The sequence below is a fragment of the Oratosquilla oratoria genome, chromosome 43 (genome assembly GCF_046742065.1).
Source record: "Oratosquilla oratoria isolate Oo_2021 chromosome 43, ASM4674206v1, whole genome shotgun sequence".
Taxonomy (NCBI): domain Eukaryota; kingdom Metazoa; phylum Arthropoda; class Malacostraca; order Stomatopoda; family Squillidae; genus Oratosquilla; species Oratosquilla oratoria.
The window spans coordinates 2,790,469-2,800,468 of record NC_134819.1 but is presented as its reverse complement, the minus strand read 5'-3'; positions in this window follow the sequence as shown (position 1 = coordinate 2,800,468).

Here is a 10,000-nt window from a genome sequence, read left to right as displayed (position 1 = left end):
CACACACACACACACACACACACACACACACACACACACACACACACACACACACACACACACACACACACACACACACACACACACACACACACACACACACACACACACACACACACTGTGAAGGTTTCAGTTTACGGCTAAAGTATGCCACCACACGTTTGGTACCGTGACGTTCCTGTAGTAGTGCAACACGTATCCTTATCTCATTGGTCTTTATAGAGATGAAAGGGGAAAGTATAGTATGAGGTTATCAGCACTGGATTATGCTTTAATAGGGATTTTAGATGGGCGAAGACCTGATCGCATGTTGGGGTCCATTGAAACCGTTGGTCCTGCGGTTAGTAGGTCTAGGTAGGTTGGTAGTGGCCTCCACTTTGAGGTCAATGGGCGAATCATGGAGTTGCCGACTGTATGTCCCAAATAAACCACTTGGGCTTGTCCAAACTCACTCTTGGCTAAGTTCAAGGTGAGACGAGCTTGATCTGCTCCGCTGAAGGAAGTATAAAATTGGGTTAAATGCTCCTCCCACGTGTTACTGTAGATAATTATATCATCTAAGTAACTCCTTACTCCTGGCAAACCTGTAATAAGAGTGTTTATCAAACGTTGATTGGTTGCAGGAGAGTTTCTTAAGCCAAAAGGCATAACGTTGAAATGGTATAAATCGTCAGGGGTCACGGAGTAAGAAGTCTAATTTGGTAAGGTAGATAGCTGTCCCTAAGTTATCTATAATGTCCTCAATCCAAGGTAAGGGGTAAGCATCAGCTTTAGTTTTCTCATTTACCTTTCAGTAATCAACTACTAACCTGAAAGTATTGTTAGACTTGGGAATCAAAACACATGGTGAACTCCAAGGACTGTGTGAAGGTTCTATAATACCTTGATTAATCAAACACTTTACCTCTTGACGTAGGCACTCTCTCTTGGTCGGGTTTAACCGATATGGGCAGTTTGATAGGATCCTGCGAGATCAAATTAATCTCATGTTTTACTGCCTCTGTTTGTCTTGGACTGTCAGTGAATAGGTAAGGGAATTTGAGTAGTAGTTTCTTCAATGAACATCGCTGATAAGGTTCTAAGTGGTTTACCTTAGAGTCGAGGTCCTCTAATTTATTAGAGTTTTGAAGAGGCAGTTCTGGCTGAGGGAAAAATCTCTCCGTCTCTTCTACACCAACAGTAGTATGTCTGGCAATGGGTACTCTGTGGTAGAAGGGTTTTAAAGTATTGGTGTGTACTAACCTCTTAGTTTTTCTTTTCTCTGGAGTGTGAATAATGTAGTTTAAGCTACTGGCCTTTCTGAAATAATATAAGGCCCTTGGTACTTGGCCATAAGGGGCTCACCTGCTACTGGGAGATAGACCAGTTCTTGGTCTCCTGGAGAAAAACTATGTGGTTTAGCTTTTCGATCGTACTTTACCTTCATTTTCCTTTGAGAATTTTCCAGATTTTCCCTGGCAATCTTCCAATCTTCCAGTCTTTCATGAATTTGACAGAGATACTGGAGGGACGGGATTTGGACGTCTTCTTCCATTCACTTATCTTTTACCATCTTGAGAGGACGCCAGATATCTTGTCCGTAGAATAGACTAGCTGGGCTATAACCTAAACTCTCTGGAACAATAGTCCTAGCACCAAACAAAAGGAAGGGGAAGCCTTCTTTCCAATCCTTCTCCTGTTCTTGTAGAAACTTGCGGATCATACATTTCAAGGTGCCGTGGAATCTGTCCAAGGCGCCCTGAGACTGGAAATGATAAGGAGAGGAGGTGGTGTGCATGACACCTAACTCATTCAATTAATTCTTAAAATATTTAGATAGGAAATTACTTCATTGATCACTTTGGATCTCACCAGGGAAACCTACTAATGTGAAATACTTCAACAGTGACTTGATTACTGTTTTTGCTTTGGTATCTTTGAGAGGAATAGCCTCAGGAAACCTGGTAGCTAAACACATAATAGTGAGAATATATTTAAAGCCTTTCTTAGATGGAGGAAGGGGACTTACAGCATCTATCAAAATTTTGGAAAAAGGCTCTCCTATGGCGGGAATGGGTTGTAAAGGAGCTACAGGAATAGGTTTGTTACTTTTTCCTACCAATTGGCATGTGGGGCAAGCACGACAATATTCAATGACATCTTTGACTAATGTAGGCCAATGAAAATGAGTGCTTACTCTTTTTAGGGTCTTCCTGACACCTAGATGTCCTGATAAAGTGGAATAGTGGGCCAAATCTAAGACTCTCTCTCTGTAGGAAGTAGGGAAAACAATTTGGTGTATTTCTTCCCAGGTTTGGTTAGCTGGGGTAGCTGCTGGGCGGAATTTACGCATTAACACACCTTTACGAATATAATGATCTCTGTCAATCTCATTTACTTCTGCCTCAGTGGCAGCCTTTTCAAAAAGCGGGACAAAAGTCTTATCGCTCTTCTGCTCCTTTAACCAATTTTTCTTGTTAAGGGGAGAGGATCTGTAATAGTTAATGTCTCTGGATCTGAGGAAAATAAGCATGTTAAATTGAAAGAGTCTTCTTCATCTAACTTTCTACTCTGGGACCGAGTTACTGCACAGACAGGGTAAAGATCAAGATCATCAAGAGGAGAATCTAGAAAAAGGTTAGGAGTTTCTGTAACAATGGGGAAGGTTATTTTGCTACCTGCAAGGTCATTAGCTAGAAGTAGGTGGATCCCTGGAACTGGCAACGAGTCTATTACCACTACTTCAAAAGGACCTGTGACTAAATCGGATGTTAGATATATCTTATGCAAAACACATTTACGGGTTCCATTGATTCCATCCAGATGTACATCAGAATATAAGTAAGTAAATTGAGGATTAGTAAGAGCGTGAGCCAGTATGAGACTTTGTTTAGCTGCTGTATCTCTAGGAATGGACACTTGTATAGGAGTATCATGTACTGTCGTGGATATTGTTCCTGTAGAAATAAATGGGAGGAAACATGGATCTACGACATTCTTATAATCACATGTGGGGGCATTACTAGACAAAACTGGAGGTTTTGGAAGTTAGTTCTAATGTCGTAGCTTTGGTAGGACTAGCGGGATTTTCTAGCGACAGATTATCAGAAACACAGTGTTGCGAGTTAATGTTGTTCTTTGGTTAGTCTGCATGGATTTACTTTGTTTCTTGAAACAGATAGAGACTGTACGTCCGTGTCTGTTAAACCAAGTGCAATGTAAGTCTCGGTAGTTTGGGTAGGGCTTGTAAGAATTAGTGTGAGGAATTTCAAGTTTTGAATTCTGAGTGGGTGTATTCTTAGTATTTGTGTTATAGATAGTCCTCTTAAGGTTGTCCGTATCTGCTGTTTTATGTCACTTTGACTGAGTCAGGGCATACTCTTCTGCTAATATAGCAGATTTAGACAAACAATTCGGTTTCTGTACTTCTAGATACACCCTAAGATCTGAATCTAGTTGGGATTTAAACTGTTCCACTAAAATCAATTCTCGAAATTTCTCTAGAAAATCGACTTCACTAGCATAAGGCTAGACAAAGTATGAGATTAGTTAGCAAGGGACTCTGTATAAACAGAGACAAATTTTCCGTTGCAAACACCAATATGTATATACGCTTCCCGGCTAGACAATGAAGGGCTGCCAAATGTCGCCAGATGCAATGAGCAACAAGGGTTTAGAATATATCCACGGACATATTCTTTGCAAAAAAGGGCATACAAAATAATATATAATATAGTTACCTTGTCAATCTTAGATAAAAGAAGAAACTTAATAGTTTTTATATGAAAATCTATACATTAATACATACGTAAATGAAAGCTGGAACGCTATTGCCAGAACTTACACTCCCATGCAATTTGTAGAAAGAGTGCGCGCGCGGACAGGTGCAACTCTCGTTCTCACACTAAAGTATGCGACTTCCGAACTCGAGAAAAATATGCAATTTTCCAAATATTATGTCAATCAGTTCCTAAGATTGACAAGATAGGTCCATAAGATAATACACATACACAAAACATTATGCAATGAATGAGATACGTTGACAAAGCAAAAGAAGAACGAAATACGTATATAAAGGTAGAATTAATTAATTTGACAGTTTTCATATGTCGCGTTGACGGTTTGCTCGGAAGGCGAGCTACATGCCAATACCATGGGAAAGCCGGCATATCTCGCAACTTATCAAAAGTCTACATACGCACACACGTGCACATGAGAATAGACCTACATTCACATAAATGTTTTAGTTCTTGACTACGACGGGTGTATAGTCGTAACTATATATACATATATATATATATATTCATATATATGTATATATATATATTTATATTTGTATGTATATTAACATATATAGATGTACATATGAATATGTGTTTATATATATATACATATATATATATATATGCATATATATATATATATATATACATATATATATATATATAAGAGAGAGAATTGGGTTAGGAAGGGCAAACGAATATGTGTTGTTAATAGAGTTTATTGCTCTCCCGTTTCGACCAACGTGGTCTTCTTCAAGGGAATAGCTTCTATACAATCAAAACACAAGTCTTATACACATAGCAAGAGGGAACTCGTCATGGTATGAGTGGATGGAAGTGTTAGGTTTTTCCTTTGGCTACCAATTTAATTACCAAGACACATGCTGTCATTGTTTTCCCTGGTGACGATACGTGCAGCTTCCACAGTTTTTTTCATCTTCTTCTCAAGCCCTTCATGTAGAATTTCTACACGGCTCCAGTCAGGTAGGTGTCCGCATTGGTCTAGGTGACAAACCAGAGAGTTAGATGTTCTCTGCGTCCTGAGGTCGTTTTTTTTTTTTTTTTCATTCATTAAACATGCTTTCTAAATACTTTTCCTATCTTATTGAAAGATAAGGAAAATATTTAGAAAACATAATAATATTCGTAATAACCGTAGTGTCGTTTATTGGAAGATAAGGGAAATGATTTAGAAAGCATGCTAATATTCGCAATAAACTCAGTGTCATTTACGGCATTCCATGCAGCGGTTGTCCTTCGTCATACTTCGGCGAGTCAGGTGTAGGGATAAAAAAACACTTGAATGAGCACAAAAACGACATCAGGACTAAGAGAACATCTCATTCCTTGGTTCGTCACCAAGACCAATGCGGACACCTACCTGGCTGGAGCCATGTGGAAATTCTACACGAGGGAATTAAGAAGATGAGAAAAACTGTGAAAGCTGCACATATCGTCACCAAGGAAAGTAACAATGACAGAGATGGAGTTAAATGCCTCTCAAAAGCAGCAAGTGTCTTGGTAATTAAATCGGTAGCCAAAGGGAAAACTTGACACTTCCATCTACTCATAGCTTGACGGGTTCCCTCTCGCTACGAGTATAAATCTTGTGTTCTGATTGTATAGCAGCTAGTCCTTTGAAGAAGACCAAATTGATCGCAACGTTAGGGCAATAAACTCTATTCTCAACCCATCTTCGTTTGCCCTTCCCAACCCAATTCTCTCTCATTTCTCTTAAATATATATATATATATATATATATATATATATATATATATATATATACAGATATATACATGTATATATATATATGTTTGTGTGTGTGTGTGTGTATATACATATATATATGTGTGTGTCTGTGTGTGTGTGTGTATATATATATATATATATATATATATATATATATATATATATATATATACATAAGAAGGCACTGTGGGAGATTTTGCAGATATACGGGATAGGAGGAAAGCTTCTAGGAGCTGTCAAGAGTTTTTACGAGAGTAGTAGAGCAGTGTCAGGATTACAAATGGAGAGAGTGAGTATTTCGAGAGGTAAAGGTGGGACTTCGTCAGGGGTGTGTTATGTCGCCCTGGGTGTTGAACTTATACATGGATAGGGTGGTGCGAGAGGTAAATGCAAGGGTGATGGGTCAGGGATTGGAGATGGTTAAAGAAAATGGAGAAAAGTGGGAGGTGAGTCAGCTGTTGTTTGCTGACGACACTGCGCTTGTAGTCGGATCAGAGGAGGGATTGAGGAAGTTGATGACAGAGTTTGGGAGAGTGTGTGAGAAAAGAAAATTGAATATAAATGTGGGTAAAAGTAAGGTGATGAGATGTAAATGGGGTGAAAGTGGCAGTAGACTGAAAGTGAGCATTAAAGGAGAGCGACTGGAGGAAGTGGATAGTTTTAGACACTTGGATGCGAATGTGGCAGGAAAAAGTGGAGTGTAGGTGGAGGTAAGATGTAGATTGAGAGAAGCGAGTAAATTCCATGGTGGATTAAAAATTGTAATGAGGAATAGACATTTGGGAATGGAGGCTAAGAGGAGATTGTATGAAGGAGTGATTGTACCAACAGCACTGTATGGGGCAGAAACATGGAACATAAGAGAGGAAGAGAGAAGGAGTTTGAATGTGTTTGAGATGAGGTGTCTAAGAAGTATGATGGGGCTTACTAGGCTGGATAAAGTGAGAAATGAGGTAAGGAGGAGAACAAGTGTGGTAAGGGGGTTGGGAGATAGGGTAGATGAAAGAGTATGGGGATGGTTAGGACATGTGGAAAGAATGAGTGAAGAAAGACTAGTAAAAGAGGTATGGAATGCAGATGTGGAGGGACTGAACATGAGGGGGCGACCTAGGATGAGATGGATGAATGGGATGAAAGGGACTTTGGGGAAGAAGGGAATGTCTGTTGAGAATTTATTGTAAAACTAGGAAAACTAGCCACTTCCTTATTAGAAACAGCCCCAACAAGAGAGAAAGTAACGTCAGAAATCACATGTCATCTTTAGGTTCATGTGTACACGAGGGAACTATGAAGCCCTTCCATCCACCTATATTGGCATGACGATAATGAGGTTATCCCGTCGCCTCTCATACCACCTGACGTCTGGAGCCCCTAAAAATCACCTAAGAGAAGCCCATGGCATAACACTATCAAGAGAGAAATTAGAGGAAAACACTGAGATTTTGGATTTATATAATGACGATAGACGCCTCCCAATTTTAGAAGCATTGTATATCAAAGAGTGTCCAAATATAAATATACAAGCAGACGACCTTAGAGCCCTCCCAAGCATGAGACAAACCGTTGCAAATCCAAACATGAGACATAACACCACAAACGCCAATACGAGACAAAACGCCATTAGTGCAAATACGAGACAAAACGCTATAACCACAAACATGCCACATTCTGCCACAACACGAACCCGGAGGCTCTCCTAGTGCACGCGACATTTCGTCACTGCCCGAAATACTAGGTGAACTCCCCCAAAGTGATTAGCAAGTAAGAAACTCTAGTATAAAACTTAGAACTTAATAAGACTCATCGGATTTATTCTTATCCTAACAAGACAGAACATCCTATATCTACAGAAGAAGGGTCTTGAACCCGAAATCGCGATCTAGTTAATATGACAACATACAGCCATAAATTTCCTTTCTAAGGAACACAAATCTATAATAAGGTATATAGAAAATAATTATATATATATATATATATACATATATATATATATATATATATATATATATATATATATATATATACGTATATATATTTGTATGTAAGCTACTCATAAGTTTGAATTTTCAATATGGCAATTCTAAATTATGCACTTGAGATTAAATGAATGGAGGGACAAAACGATACAAAACTGTATGAATTAATATTTGAAATATTGAAAAATCATTCTTTTCCAAAGTTAAATATTACTTAAATGAAATCGTCAATTATAAGCAGAATAGAGACACATGAGGCGAGACTCGAAGTTATATATAATACAGAGATGTCTTTCACCCATCTCATAACACACAGGGCAAAGGTACTTGAGGCCTTAGCATGTGCCTCTTAGCGTACCCTCCTCACCACTACTGATGAAATAATTGAAGTAGAATTATACTTTATTAGTTGAGTATAAATCCTCACCTCACAGTAAACGTGATAGAATTAGTTTTCATAACAGTTTTATACCATCTGATGTTTGTTGTAATGTAAAGTCGAATTAGAAATTCATTTGACATTTGTTTCCATTAGAATTTGTGTATGGGTGTACGTGTATGTACGTGTGTGTGTGTGTACGTGTATGTACGTGTTTGTGTGTGTGTGTGTGTGTGTGTGTGTGTGTGTGTGTGTGTGTGTGTGTGTGTGTGTGTGTGTGTGTGTGTGTGTGTGTGTGTGTGTGTGTGTGTGTGTGTGTGTGTGTGTCCGTGCGTGTGTGCGTCCGTGTATGCGTTTTTGTTGTTGTTCGTCTATACGCGTGTATATTCTGCTTGTAAATTTCAAGGTCTGTGTGTATGGCTGTATGTACTTCATCCAGAAAACTTCGAATCCAAGCCAACTCAAGTACAGACAAGGACATGTCCAGCCTAGCTGAGGCTACATGCACGTAGATATAACGAATGACTTACATTCTCTCATGCCGTAGTCAAGAATAAACTTGTGTAAACTTATTATATAAAATTTTATACATAATCTTATTAAATACAAATTTATCACGTTATCTAAAGTTATTAATGATTATATCAGACTAAGTTCAACCTCATTTAATAAGTATAAATTCTACAGCTCGACCCCCAATTTGATCCCAGTGGTTGCCATTGACCCAACTATCCAAACACAATAGTTAAGGTTGAAGGCTACCAAATTGAATAAAATCGTTTGGTAAATGCTGAGAGTGGGCCTAAGAGCCGTAGAAATTGTTTAAAAGTGATATAGATACTTTAATATCAGATACTTGCCTCTCCTGCATAAAATCAGCCGTCTGTTAGCCCCCCAAAAATCAATAAAGTATGTCTACTGGTCAAAAGTATGAGTGAAAAATATAGCGAGTAGAAAGTAATATATTTAAACAAGTTATTATGAATGTAGAAATCTCAGCTTGAGATATAGGAAGCGGGAATGATTTAATGTATAACTATAAAGGAAATGGCTGGAGTGTAGTGGCGTCGCTGTGATTACAGAAAACGGAATTATAACGTTGTGGTGATAAGAGAAAACGTTGGCTCTTGCTGATTCTAGTTATAAAGAAAACATGGCAGATTTAATGTAGTAATTTTTACATAACATTAAAGCAATTATTATTGCATAAGATATTGAATTTTTATAAATAGGAAATGAGAAATAGGAAATTAAATTCCATTTGGACGTTTGTTTGCATATAATCGTCAATACATTCCTTTACCCCTTTAGTACATTAATGTTATCATAAATTGTTTTGTTACTAATGTGTAAACATTACTCATTGGAAAGAACAGTGAGAACAGTGAGAATAAATTATTTTTCGAACAAACCCCCTTCCCAGATATTTCCTTAAACTTTGAAATATTACCTGACGATATAAACAAATTCATAATAAAATGAATATATTGATGAAATAAAACATTCTTGTCACTCCAAGCTTCGTTTCTGATTTCAGTTTCTTGTGCTTAGGAAAGTAAAATATATGAGTTACATAAGTAGGTAATTTATGTAAGTTCCGAAAACATATCAAAACTATCAGTATATGATCAAATTTATCTACACGTTTTGTATAAAAAATTCTCTCCAGGTTCACATCTTCACCATCTTTATTAACCTCTCTAGATTAAAATCTAGTTTTATGTTCCACGCTCTGTTCACTTTGAAACGTAACATGATCTATGTATATATATATATATATATATATATATATATATATATATATATATATATATATATACATGCATGCGTTATTAAAGTCGGCCTTGCTGTGGATGTGCTGTGTCTTGCGACACTGCTTCTGACCCAGGGCAGTGGACAGGATGCTGGGATGACCCGTCATCCAGGAGGTGCTAAGATAGGAAGGAGGGAGGAGGGTGGAGGGGAGTGGAATATATGGGAAAGGAAATGGATTGGAGTGATTTCATTGCCTTTTTCTATTTGGCTACCCCCCCCCGTGTAAGGGGGAAAAAGCCTTTGGTATATGTATATATGTATGTATTAAAGTCAACAGCATTAATGAGGTTGTTAATCTTCTTATGGGTATTCTCAAGCTT